Consider the following 13,968-nt stretch of genomic DNA (forward strand, 5'->3'; position numbering starts at 1 on the left):
TACAGTGTTGTAGTTCTATTCCATACAATAGATTAGGATTTTACTAATAACTCATTAAACACGCCCTACTTCTACTGACTTTCCTGCCCACACTGAATACTTTCTGACTCTGTATAAGCCATGGATTTTGCGAGGTGTGCTGTCCTCTTCAGGAGGAAGCTGGGTACCAGCCTAGTTAAGCAGGGTCTGCTCTACTCAGCACAGGTTGTTTTACTGAATAACCCTCAAAGTTTCAGACCCCAGCTGAAAAGTTTTAATTAATGCATACAAAAAAAGTTTGATGAGACACTGTATCTCCTGATGGACCTCTCCCTGCAGACTGTGGAACTGGGTAGTTTAAAAGCAAAGATTTTGCTCTTCCACTTGGCTGCCATAAATCATACCTTCTCGCTCTATAATTAATCCCAGTGAAATGAAACACAGCAGCCTAACAGATTCACCTGCTGCGGTGCAAAGTGCAAAAAGGCTGATTGAATATACAACATCAGAGATGCAGTTTGGGTTTTCTGACGTACCTCTTTAATGAGCATCTTGCACATGAACAGAACGGAGTGCAGGCCAGGCCGGGAAGACAATGGCAACAAAAGGATTCTACAGCTCTAGCTGGAGGTGAAGCAGAGCTGCAGTACGCTAAATTATAAATGAGAAAAGCAGATGTAAAGACAGTCTGTCTCATGAAAAGCCAAAACCAACTAAAAGGCTTACTCCAGCCAAAGTACAAGCTGAAAACAGAGCATACAGTTTGCTTCTGAGCTGACCTGAAACAAAGGGCTGAACTCACACCAAAGGAAGAACAATGAAAAAGAAACGAAGCCTAGAAAAAGCATCAGGAGCTCGCATCTTCAGGTGCCTCTCGTGAGCCACGCCAAGGAGCTCTACGTGCCACACGAGCTACCTGCTGGCCTCCTCTGCTCTCAGCCAAACTACGTCCCTTCACCTTGTAATTACTTCAAGAGAGATCAGTACCTAAGACCAAGCAGAAATTAGTAAGAACTTTGTGGACCTTGAGAAAGCAGGGAGATCCCAAAAGACAGAACTTCTCCTGCCAGAAATCAATACAAAACTTCCTCAAGGCTATGCGAGCAGTGTGCTGTGGACGTATTTGCCAGGTAAGCTCCAGGCTGACAGCTCCAGTTCAACTGTAATACCTAAGACCCAGTTCTTGATGAATATACACCACAAAGTGATACTGCAAATGCTGCTAAGTCAGTGTGCAGTAGGATCGAGCAGAGACAAAAGATGAACGATATTATGGAAATGAAATAAGGATATTTTGTACTTCAAAGGAATGGGATAGAGAGCTGACAGTTCATTGCTGGACTTCAGCTAAGGAATTAGTCATTATTATATAATACCAATTGAATATCACGCAAAGGAGATGTCACAAGAAAAAATCATTCAAATCTTGGCAGCACTTTAACTGTATCAATTAAAATTGTACAACACAGTATGACATCAGATAGCAAAGCTTATTCCAGGCAAGTATTTATATAGTGCTATTAAATGACAAGGATTTGGTTTAATTGGTGAGTAAATGGAGCTGGAAGTTGCTAAAGTCGACTCTAGCAACCAAGATCACTGGGGCAGAACAAATCGTTTTTCTCTGTTTTGCGTGTCTGCATTTTAAACCTTCCAGACGCTACAGTAAATGTAATAATAACATCGTATAATGAAGATTGGTTGAAATAATGAGTTTGGGGTGAGAGGGTGAAGCAGTGACTTGTGCAGCATTATTTCACCAGGAAAGTAGAGAGAAGCCGACAGTTTCTGTCTGGAAAGGGGTGAGGAAAACTGGATCACAGTGATAAACAAAATGGAAATCCTCCAGAAACAAAGAAGGTAATTTAGATACCTAGGACAGTTTTGCCCAGACTCAAGTGAATTGCTGCAGTAGCAAGAAAGCTTATTGGTACTGTAGGCAAGAGTCAGAGCTCTAGGAAATGGTTAAAAAAGGCTCGGAAAGCACAGAGAGACAAATCCCGATTTTTCATAGATGTTAATGCAGCACTCACTTGAATGGACAAGGCACTGCAGCACCATCCTTCCCAACAGAGCCTCCCAGAGACGAGACCAGGAGCCTGCTCTGGCTACGTGCACACATCCTCCAAATGCTGAACAGTGCGCTCAGCATCTCTGTTAGCAAAGCTTCTCCACAGCTCCAAAAGAAGCTGCAAATACCATCTGAACGGATCCATGGGCCGGGATAATTTACAGCAGCTGGAAATCTGACCCACCTATTTAATGCAGGGGAATAGTCATGATTTCTTTTCTGCTGTACTGACTAAGATCTCCCCAGCCCTACTCTGAGAACTCTTTAGGCGTTGGGATGTCTACCACAAAAAGCTGAGTGGAAATCCCCAGCCAGGAAAAAAAACATATGTTTAATAAATGGTTCTTCAGAAAAAGAAAGAAAGAAAAAAAAAAAAAAAAGGAAGATGGGGAGGGGGAAGAAAAGAAAAGGTTTGTAGTTGTGAGATCATAAGAGTCCAACCAAATAAGTGATGACTAAGTGTAATCTTGAGTTTCAACAAGATGAAGAAAAACATGTTTTTGAAATCGTTGAGCCTCTTGTTTCCAGACAACATATATTCTTTTATTGGCCTGCAAGCGACCCTTTCAACTTGGGCTTTCCTCCAGCCCGTGGGTCCATGGCAATGATTAGAGAGTAGAAAATCCCTGCTACTGGCCAGCTGTGCTCCAAATTACCTTACTCAGCCATGCCTATAAATGTAATTGCTTGTTTCCATAGAATTGCATCAGAACGACCTGCTCACCCCTCACATAATTCATACCTCTGCGATCTGTCTCTGTAGATAAAAATCTCTTTCTTCTTCTGCACATGTATGAAAGAACTGCGAGGACACCGTCAATTCTTCATTAGCCCGAGAAATGGAGGGAGCAGATAACCCAGACACAGAAAAACGTGAAGAGTGCAGAGCACAGGTAAATTATGGCCTGAAATGTACAATAAGAATATGGTAGTAGGGCAGGGCTCAGTGCTGCTGCTGCTGACTGCAGACACCACACACCAGCACAGGCTGGCAGGTGGACCCGGGGTGGCACAGCACTGGGGGACGTGGCACGCTGAGGGGCACAGGGCAGCCCACACTGAGCAGCCCACACTGAGCAGGCTTTGCTGTGCTCCAGGCAGAGGGGAAAGGCAAGTCCAGCAGAAGTTCCAGGAGGTGCCTGTGGCTCAGATGTGAGAAGAGTGCCCTGATGCAAACTCAGCTTGGGCCACAGCATGGGAGGGGAAGGAGAAGGCTATAAGATCTCAGAAGGTGAGAGGTCAGCATTTGGCAAGAGCCTGGGTCAAAAAATTGTGGATTGAAGGGAAAGGAAACCCATGGTTCAGTTTCAGGTCAGTCACAAAGACAGACACAGATAGAGAGGAGGAGAGGTGAGAATTTGCCTCCTTTGCTTTTAAAAGAAAAGCCAGAGAAGAGGAAAATCAACTGCATATAACAGTCAGTGATACAAGCAAAATGCCTGGGAGGCTATTTTCTTGGTAGCAAGCTAATGTTAGACCTCTCTATTAGGACATAAATACTAATTCCACGAGGATGTAAGTGAACTCCCCTCATTCAAAGGCTGCCGTAGGATGGAGGTTTTCGCTGCCCTCCCTTCCTGCCCCATCGGACCCACCAGCGTTTCCTGCCAGGCCCTTCACACGGCAGGGCAGGCCCGCTCCTGACAATGACTGAGGCTCGGGACTATTGTAACCAAAAAGTAAAATATGTTCCCATTAAAAAATGTGGATGATAGCAATTAATTCCACATTTTTGTGAATAAATATCATGTGTTTTGTGCCAGAGCAATTTGGCTTCTTCACAGAAGCTAACAGTGACACATAAATCTATTTTCCTTGTTGCTCAACAAACCATCTCACTCTGCAGACCAGATTTTGCACTGGAACAGGGTTTTCTGTTCCCATCTTTCCGTTAGCACCTTAAATGCTATTCGCCATCCATCTTGCTGTCAACCTATGGGTCAGAGAATTCATTCAAAGCCTCTGAAGCCAAGGTGGGCTCATGACTGCTCAGGGTTTTCACCAGCCGCTGGCCTGCTCACTTTCCCTCCAAGAGGAGCCCCGCTGTTCCCAGCAGTGATGTTACCTGGCTGGAGGAAGCAGCCCGGCCCCGCACCTCTGCTGTGGCCAGTGCCTGCATCTGTGATCCCTGGCTAGCGAGTCACGAGGAAGGTCCCACATCTGAGCAAAGAAAGGCCAAGCCATTCAGAAGAAAAGCGAAGGTACTCCTTCCTTTTTCCAGCTGTACTTATTTTGTTTTGCATGTTGAAATCAATGGCATTATAGAATTGGAAAACCCAAGTCAAGCTGTACGGATGCTGGCTGCTTGGAAGCTTTACAGATGTTTGCTGGCCTTACGCGGGAGAAGCGTCGCTATTTTATTGACCAATCTCTTTTTTGTTTTGTTTTAATATGGAAAATCTCAGCAGCACTTCACTCCATTTGTCTTTTTTTCTTCTTTAGTCATATGATAATGTACACTTATAACCGGTGAATCATCCCCTTGAAAAGTCATAAAGAGAAAAATAGCTCATATGTATGCCTCAGCGGTCAATGAATCATTGACGACAGGTATAATGGGAATAATTATATACTGCTGAGAAACTTTACCCAAAGCCCAGCTCAGAAGGCTAGTTTCAAAACTTGTGAGTTGTGCAGTTGTATCCAAGGTTGCGAGTGCCAGGTTAGGAAACAGCCAGGAGGATTTCAGATTTCTGTTATTGCAAGGAAATATCCTCTCCAAGTGTCTGCTATGTGTTGACAAATTGTTTATACTTAATGAAGCAATAATAATGAACAGTCTAAATAGACATTGATTTCTATGTTTTTAATTCACTTTTACTGGGAAAATATCCTGGCAACAGAAATATGGATGTCAAGCATTGGATGCCAGCCACTGTTCTATAACTATGCTATTTTAAGCAGTAGTATGTATTATTTGGTATAATAACTTATATTTTTAGGGCCTAATCCTGGAAGTTCCTACTCTGAAGAGCTCCAGTCTTCCAACCTAAAATTCTGGGATTACACATATGAATGTGAATTTGTAGCAGACAGTGTCCCGACAAGAAGAGGTTTCAGCCTCTGTGCAGCTTGCCTGCTACCTCCTAGAAATATTCAGTCAAAATACGAATGTGAGCCAAGTGCTCCAGAGTGCAAATGTGAGCCTCTTCCCAAGCCAGCTCAAAGAAATGTAGCAACAAGACGACATGTCCGCTGCATGGAGCCCAGCTAGAAAAGAAGGCTTTGGTAGCACAGTACAGGGGCATGACGCATTTTGAAGAGCATGTCTTACACCAAGCAGGCAGGACTGCCTAGCACACTGCATGGGCTACTGATCCCGCTTTGTGTCTTGTGCTGAGCTCAGCCTGGCAGCCCCCAAACTTTTGCACACCCTTAATGAAGGTGGAGCCAGGTCCCACAATCACCCCTCGCGGGCAAGGCCAGCAGCTACTCTGTGCTCACACCTGCTGGAGCCCGCTAGCGAGAAAAGATGCACAAGAATGCCTCACACAAGGAAAAGTAACAAAAGGGAATGTGGATGAATCAGATCAGCTGAGTGCAGCACGAGCCCAGCACGTGCCAAGGGCAAGCAGAAGTCTCCAAGTACCAGGTATGCTCTCCCTCCCAAACATCCCAGCGGCACAAGGGAACAGTGATCAGCACCATCCTGCTTCAGTCACAGCAGTCCAGAGCTGTACACCAGCATTTAAGCCAGTGAAGCAATCTCACCCAGACCTGGGAGGAGAAGGTGCTTACATGAACTTCAGTGGACAGAAACAGGCACCTTCTGCGAGCATTTCATCTGATCCATCAGATGCTGGTCTTAGGAGCAGCTGAATCACCCTCTGGAGGTTTCCATTTCTCCTTGTCAGACACAAGAGGAGCAAGGCTCCAGTTGTGACCAGCTCAAGCATAAATGTCTTATTTCTGGATGCTCTGAGTTGGAGCAGAAATATCTCACCCTTAGTTGGGAAAGTAGTTGAAAAGAGATGAGTAGCTGCTGTTGCATTTCTGGGAAATGTGAGATATTATATGACCTGTTAATTTATTCCAGAGTTTCCCTTTATGCTTTAACAATACCGTTCAGTATTCAATTCAAGTCATAATGCTTAATGGCTTGTGGTCAGCTAAGCCTATCCTGCATTTCTGTGCCAGCTTAAAAAATAAACAAAGCTGTGTCTACTGAATGGCACAATTAGAGGGATTTATCCTGCTCCTACCCCAAAACCCATACCAGAACATAAAAATGCTCTTTCAGTTCAGTTCAAAGAAGATGAAAAATGCTTTACATCCTGCTGCAGAAGACCATGAGGGCTGAGCAGTTTACTCAGATGAGGACATCAATCTTTAGGGGACACAAACACTAGGGAGAGCTTCAAATTAAAACGACTTTCACTTCAAAAACGTCTAGTGGCCTCAGAGTAGATTGGAGATTCAACATGTTGGAGGCTGCACATTTACTTCGGACTTGTTTCCACCGCTGAGTGAACTCAGCTAATAACATGAGTGTTGTCCTCACTCAAGTACCTTTCATACAGAAAAGCTTAGAGCTTGGAGGGTGCTTTTAACAGGGGCTAGCTACCCTGCCTAGGCACAAACAATGTGACGTTACCATGTATGAACCATCCCTCTGTCACTTCAGCTCTACAGGTGATTTGAAAAGAGTTAACTCCGCTGCAGAGTTAATTCTGTGCTGCAGAAAATCACCCTAGCAGGAGATAGTCCCTGTCCTGGAGAACTCCAAAGCCCCCACACAAAGTGGGGCAGGAGGCACAGAGACACAAAGAGGTACAGCAACACTCACACAAGCACATCAGTGGCACAGCTGGGAACGGTGCTTAGTACCCAGCTGTCCCAGGCTGGTGAAAAAAAAAACAACAACAAACAAAACCAACTTGCCAATGACACTGAGCATCTCAGGCAGTGGGAACAAAACCAACCTCTTCAGCCTAGAGAGATTTTTCTCTCTCTCAATGTTGCCAGCTCTTAGGCAGAATTAGGATTACAAAATTGAAAGTAAGAGCCAAGGTTGACAAGGTCTGCTCCAAGCTTAACTCCTAGCTCCTGTTAGCAGTTTCTGACCCCCGAATTCCCTCCAGCCCTCTCCTGCTGCCTCCAGCTCCAGGTGTTAGAGGAACAGAACCCCCTCCCATGCACAGCTGGATCACCAGCAGTGCAGTCAGCCCATGTTCAGGCACTGCCTGCGCTGTTCGAGTATCCGTGAGCCACATGGCCAAATCCCAGGCTCTAAGGAAGCCTGCAGACCGAAGCAAGGACCACAGCTGCAGGCACAGCAAGTCCCCATAGCCCATGGACGGAGCTCACTGTTCTGCAGCAGGTCACACAGCTGATGGCGAGCCCCAGGTGCCAGTCACTACTGGAACTCGCCTGGACGTGCAATATTGATGCACAACATACGCAGCACGTGCCATGCCAAGCCACTCCGGGTAAGCTCACCAGTGAGCCCTCCTGTTTGGTTTTTGCCCCACTTCAGGGAACACCCTTCCCTCCTAGTGTCTATGCACTCGTCTGGTCCAGTCACAATTCATCACAGCAGATTGCCATTTCTTGGCCCCAAAGCCCTTTAGTCTTTTTTAGCCCTTTTTAGCCTTTAGTCTTTTTTTAGCCCTTTAAAGTCCTTTAGAGATATCCAGTCTGTGAATCTGCTGCACGGACGTTCCCCACACGCTCAGCTTCCTGGGCTAAAAGCTATCAGCCAACTTAAAGGTCTCCATTTCTTCAAAAGCCTACTTTAATTTAATTTCAGCAAATCAGATTGCGACTGTTTAAAGCTGGTTTGTGGGCTGTGTGCTTTCAAGAAGAAACCATTACGAAAGACTTCAGAAAGTTTGCACTTACGCAGCATTGTTTCTCTGCCCTTCTGCACCCTCCCCACCAGCCATCCGCCATCCCACCTCCTCCTGCTCTCACATTCCACGTTCAATGGGCTCCTCTGCAGTCAAAAGCTTGCTCTTACCTGGTGGTGCCTTTATGAAAGGCAAATAATTTGTTACATTCAAAAGGGAATTACTTTGCCCTGCCTTTAAAAATGTACAGCATCTTTACAGAGCCTACCTAGCTTTTCTACCCTCTGCCTGGACATCTGTACAATTATGATCTCAGGATGAAAGTGCATTTTTGAGTATATCATGCAACGAGACAGGACATTTTACTGTGTCTTATATGGAACTTCGAGTGGTTTCTTAAATCCATCATAATAAAAGCAAAGTATCAAACCATGAGGCCCTCTCTAAAAATTCAAGCTCTTTCCCAATCTGAAGCCCTGTTTCTGCTAAATAGGATGCAGATGGCTGATTTGAGGGATGAGTGTGAGGTAGGGAGGGAATACCTTCAAATATATTTTCAATATACTCTTCCCTCTACTGAGCTTCATAGCCCAGGTTTGACACAAATGGAGACTTTTCCCATTGCAGGTTGTTCTCCTTCCCTCCTGTTCCACAAAAAGCAGTAGTTGACTACTGACTGACTCCTTTGTTTCCTCCTCTAAATGTCTTCAGTGCCTACAGTTTCCACAGCTACATCCTTTTAACCTACAGATTCACATCTGATAGAATCAAAGTTACTCTGCTGCACCCTCTGAAGCAGGATTTCCAAGCTGCGCAGTGAATACACATTAATTTGCAAATCAAAGCTGCCATGCTCATTACCTTAAAAATTGACCCGGTCAATATTATACAACACGTATTCAGCACAACCTTTGCACCCGGCTCTATGAAAATCACCTGGTGAATAAATTCATTTAACAGAGAGGGCTCTGAGACTCCCCGGTGCCTCCTGCCAACATACCGGCATCGCTGCCTCGTTATGGGGCCTGGGTGACAGGCAGCAGTTCTTCCCTGTGACCAGTCATGTCCCAAGGGAAATAAATAAATATAATAACAATGATAATGATAACAATGATGATGATGATGATGATGATAATAATAATAATAATAATAGAACAGCCTTTGGGAAGGACCCTCACTCAAGTTTTGGAAGAGCAGCCCTTCTTCTCTTGAGGAGGAGGAGCAGTGCTTTTCAGCAGGGCTCTGCTTTCAGGTTATCCTGCTGGGTCACGTTACACACCTTCTCACTACACACAGAAATACACTGTCAATCCAGAACAGATTTGCAACAAATTCTCCTTTGATCAGTAATTTTTTTTCCATTTGTATCATCAGCCTGGGATTAAGTCTCAGTGGTGGTGAGCCCTGCTTGTTTGTGGCTGAGCTCCATGTTGTGCCACTGCAAAAACTCTCCAGTATGTTGCCTCTGCTTCTTCAAGTATTTTCTGAACACAAAGACAGCAATCACTCTGCTGCCTAACGAGGGCCTGACCCAGAGGCCATGGAGGCTTATGACGTTTCCTTAGGTTTGGACGTTAGGTGCCCAAGGAGAGCAGCAGGAGATGCGTGCAGGCATGAGGCAGACACTGGTGCCAGCACTGCCATCCCTCGGACTCTTCCCTCCCATCCCAGCAACTGGAGAAATTGCTGAGCTGAGCACAGAGATAGGGGGCACCAGAAGGAGATGGGGACAGGTGAAAAAGCTGGGTCACTGGGAGCCACATGGTTTGTGCTGAGAGCCTGGTCCATGTGTGAGGTGACTGGAACTTCAGCTTGCTGCTGCCTGCTGTGGGGCTACAGGACAAGCAAAGCTCCCTGCCTGCTTCCAAACCCACGAAGGTAGGAGTACGAACATTTCCCCACTTCAGATGGGCTTGTTGAGGCTTGGAGGTTTGCAGTGTGCTGCAAGATCAAAGGATCAGAATAAATTACAAATTCAATACAGGCCTGTGCACTATTTGCAACGTCTGGAGGCGTGACAGACTGCTTAGCTTGCAAAGGAAAGCAGGAAAGCAGAGGTTTCACAAGTCCGTATACTGCAATTACTTGGGCCTCAACTGGTCCTCTGTGAGATGCTCAGGCAAGGCTGCTACCCCCACTAAGCACTTAGTTATGAGGAACCAGAGGTTTTAAGTTTTCCCCTACCAGTACACTAAAAGGAAAGACACCCAGCTGATTCTTCTTGCTGTGACAACAGTCTTTTCTTAACCTTGTGAGTTGCTTCTCAACCACCTGTCCCTTGCAAACTTTCCTCTTTCCTTCTGTGGCCCTTCCATGGAGTTTGTTGGGAAACAGAATACAAAACTTGGCATTCGCGAACTGCTTTGGGTTGTGGCACCCTGAAAGGTCTCGTATTGCTGGCGAGGCAATGACTCTCACACTTGTCCCAATAAGCCAAGGTCTTTCTTGCAGCAGACACATGCACAGAAGAAAATTAATGTATTCCAGGAAAGCACAGGGATGAGTTCACAGTTTCAAAACGGGAATGTTTCTATAAACACATACAGACAAATATATATGCTACAGATCTCTTATTCCAGCTATCATGGAAGGTCACTTAAGTTAGACAGCTCAACTGGGGACCTCTCCAGGGCAAAAGGTTTTCTCTGTTTTTGTAGCAGATGGAAATTGTTCTTCTGCTCCTGCAGAACCTGCTGCCACCAGCAGCACGGGGAGCAGGCTCAGTTTCAGGATTTTCACATTTCCTAACTTGTGTACCACAGGTGTTCAGACCACATACATCTATCCCACTAAAACCAACCTCCTGCTTGTTGTTAGTTTTTTCCTAACAGCCACACATGACAAATTACGAACACGAACGACAGAGCTGACATTCCCATCGATACACACATATATATATTTTAGGGCTCCAGCTGCCACACCTCTCTTTTTCCATCGAAGCATCTTAAAATGGTTGGCAGTAAAGTGTTTGCATAAGATTAAATCCTGATCCAGAGCTCATCAAAATCAATGGGAGTCTTTCTATTGATTCAGAAAGCTTCACAGGACTCGAATGCCTCACAGTTGTGAAGAGGCACAGGTCGTGCTGACTCCGGCTGGAGCGCTCAGCACTTGGCAGGCTCCACACCCGGCCTTGCCAGCACAAGCAACGAAGACAAAACGGAAGCAAAAATCAGAACAGGTATTTTTTATAATTCACCTAAGCTTCTAATTTAGACACACAAGGAAAATATTTTAAAAGGTGTGGAAACTGCCATGAAAATAAAATGCAAAGAGTTGCAAGGCCCAGAGCTGCTGGGAAAGCTTGGGTTTGGGTCTTCAGCAAAGTGCAGTCACCAGAAAGGGTGACCGATCTGTGGAAACCTACAGAGGGAACCTGAGAGGGTGGAAATGATTAAAGCTTTTACATGAGGAGTGCAAGAAAGTGAAGCCTGACTTGAAAAATAAATAAAAGCAAGAAATGTCTTGCAAAACCTTGGAAAAGGGGTCAAATGAAATCCCCCATTAATGCCAGCATTACCTGAGATCCTCATTACTGAAACAACGCTAGCAAGCAGACAACTGCAATCTCTGGATTTCACTCAACAGCAAAGACAGCCAAGGTTTTATAAAATGTTCCTCAGCTGATGCAGACAGCAAATAAGGTTTTCGGGAATGATGCCAAATGCAAGAATAAGGACGATGAAACCAAATCTGAAACAACTAGGAAAGAAGTTTACTTGAATACTGCCTGGAAGTCTGACAACAGGACCAAAAAGCAACACCCTACACCCCAGACAAAGCCATAGGTAGCTCTTCATCTTGCAGTCAGAACTGGCTGTCTGGCTGTCAGCTAGCTGGGAGGGTGCTGGAAAGCCTTTCCATCGAGAAGCCCAAAATGGAGCGAACAATGCGGTGCCTTGGTCTGCTACTTCAGTCACAGGAGGAGGTATTACGAAGCCCAGAGACTACAAACTGAACTGAAAATTATTGAGACAGAAAATACAGCAGAAGCTCTTCACACTAATTAACAACAGTGTATGCATGCCCTGGGACAGGGTAGTTGGGCCCTCACCTGAACTCTTTCAAGCTGACCTACTCCAGGGGTCCTACACATATCTGTAATATCAGACAGACTTTTGCCTCTAACTCCATGAGGTCCTCTTTGATAACAGAAGCTTAAATTGCGACTGGATGTTATTCTCTGAGATCTGTTCCGGTTCAGCCACGTTTAATGGCTGCAGAGCAGGAAAACACTGGACGAAATGCCACGGGCTGTAATATGCAGGTGTTCGGGCAAAAGAATAACAGCGGTCCCCAAGGGCCATGAAATCAGGGAACTGTGCAGAGAGAATTGAACACTCTCACAATTGGAGATGACTTTGGTTTCCTCTGCCGAAAGCCTCAGTGTGCAGCTGGTCACTTCTTACTCTTACATTTTGCTCGGTGACCCTCAGCAAGCCAACAGGATAAAATCTGGTGTACGTGTGTATATATAAATATATACATATATGTGGCCCTTTTGTGTGACACAACAAAGCGAGACAAGAGAAGAGAGATAAAGAAGAAGATCTGAAGGAGTATTTGCAGCTGCTCAGACCATGCGTACCGCAGCAGTGACCCACCGCTGCCGTGCTCTGTGGTGATGCTTGAGCTTTGGCTCAGCAGCCAAACAGCCAAAGGGAACCCAGCTTTCATGTAAACTGAGACCCGGGACCCAGGGAGCTCTCTGGATCCCTTCCGCCAGGCTGACACTGGTACATAACGCTGCCAACGGACCCGGCTGAGCCAGCAGTTCTACCCAGAATGTGTCCTTCCTCCTGGCCATCGAAGAAAACCAGCTGTGTGTAGTAGCCTTTACAGAAGAATTGTTCTGATTTGGGAAAAACATCTCTATTCAAAAAAGCACACAGAAACATGCTCAAAACTACACTGTGTTTACCTGCCACCCTGAGTATAGGAGGTCTCAACCACGCATGTGAGAGCTTCCTTGTGCTGGCTCTTTGGAAGCACACTGGCAAGCCAAAGAGCAAAGGAATACGCTTGTCTTCCTGCCAGGGCTTTTCAGGAAGACAAAAACAAATGGACAAAAAGACACCACTGCGTAGCATTATTATATAATATAGCAAACATAAACTAAAAAAATGTACTGACAGAAGACTGGAGCAGGAAAACGTACAGTATGCTGAGGTGAGGGACAAGAGACACCGGATAGTCTGATGGAACACTTTCCGTCCTTATGGCATTGCTCACCCTAATATTCAGTAAGAAACCAGTATCCTCATAGCCCAGAGAAACTGAGGCAGAGAAAGTTTCTGTGACTTGCTGACCGTCCCATCGGGTCTGGGAAGGTGCCCAGTGGGGCGGCCTCGCTGATCTCTGCCCCATTACACCAGTGAGAGGAATCCCTTCCCAGCCAGCAGGGAGGGCACTGACGCTGACCAGCAGCCAGGGCCAGGGCCAGGGCCGCCGCTCTTTGCTGTGAGCACAGCTCATGAGGCAGAGTCTTGCAGATACCTGTTTTAGTGCAGAGGCTGCCTCTTTCTGATAAAACGTTTAGAGCACAGTACAGCAAGCCCACACATCTTACAGATCCCAAAGTCTCATCTGGAATGAATCAGTATCAATTCAGACTTTATTTAAACATATTGTTTAAATACAGTTTATCCCTCTTGATGCTGGGTTGAGAAGTTCAGTCTTTCAAGTATTTCTTTCTTACACTGAAATTTTCTTCCATTTAGGAACAACTTGAAAACACATGAACGCAGAATTAAATGCTCAGATACCTTAATCCTATTATCAGTAATCTGCGATGCTTTTCACAGGCCATTAGGCTGACATGTCTGTGTGAGGCTGTGTGCACACCGCGCCACAGCAGCACAGCTCTGTCTGGGAGCAATGGGGACCATATGAGCCTGCAGCGTGCTGTGCCACATGCACAACGCGCACAGCCTTGGTGTCTAGAAGGGAAGCCGACAAACTTCCCAGGCCAAGAGAACTAAAAGCAAAACGTACAGCTCAGCAGCCGTAAGATCTTCTCATCTTTATAACATTTTCTTACTCGGTGACAAACAGCATCTTCCTAGAAATTCAGTTTCGCTTCATGTAAGTTTGTTCTCTGAGTAACGTTGTTTCTCCTCAAAAACGTTT

At 45.6% G+C, this 13,968-nt stretch overlaps 1 long non-coding RNA gene across 6 annotated transcripts in view; it reads right to left on the reverse strand.

The window, feature by feature from the left end:
• LOC126913529 (uncharacterized) overlaps positions 1–13,968 on the reverse strand; it is a 143,813-nt gene that overhangs the window by 72,008 nt on the left and 57,837 nt on the right. The window contains exon 1 of one of the 6 annotated variants that reach the window (XR_007709001.1): positions 516–632. The exons of the other annotated variants lie outside the window; for them this stretch is intronic. This is a non-coding gene — a long non-coding RNA (uncharacterized LOC126913529). Of the gene's footprint in view, positions 1–515; positions 633–13,968 lie in introns of those variants that run through there. 6 annotated transcript variants of the gene reach the window in all.

This window comes from Cygnus atratus, chromosome 18 (genome assembly GCF_013377495.2).
Source record: "Cygnus atratus isolate AKBS03 ecotype Queensland, Australia chromosome 18, CAtr_DNAZoo_HiC_assembly, whole genome shotgun sequence".
In the NCBI taxonomy this organism is placed as follows: domain Eukaryota; kingdom Metazoa; phylum Chordata; class Aves; order Anseriformes; family Anatidae; genus Cygnus; species Cygnus atratus.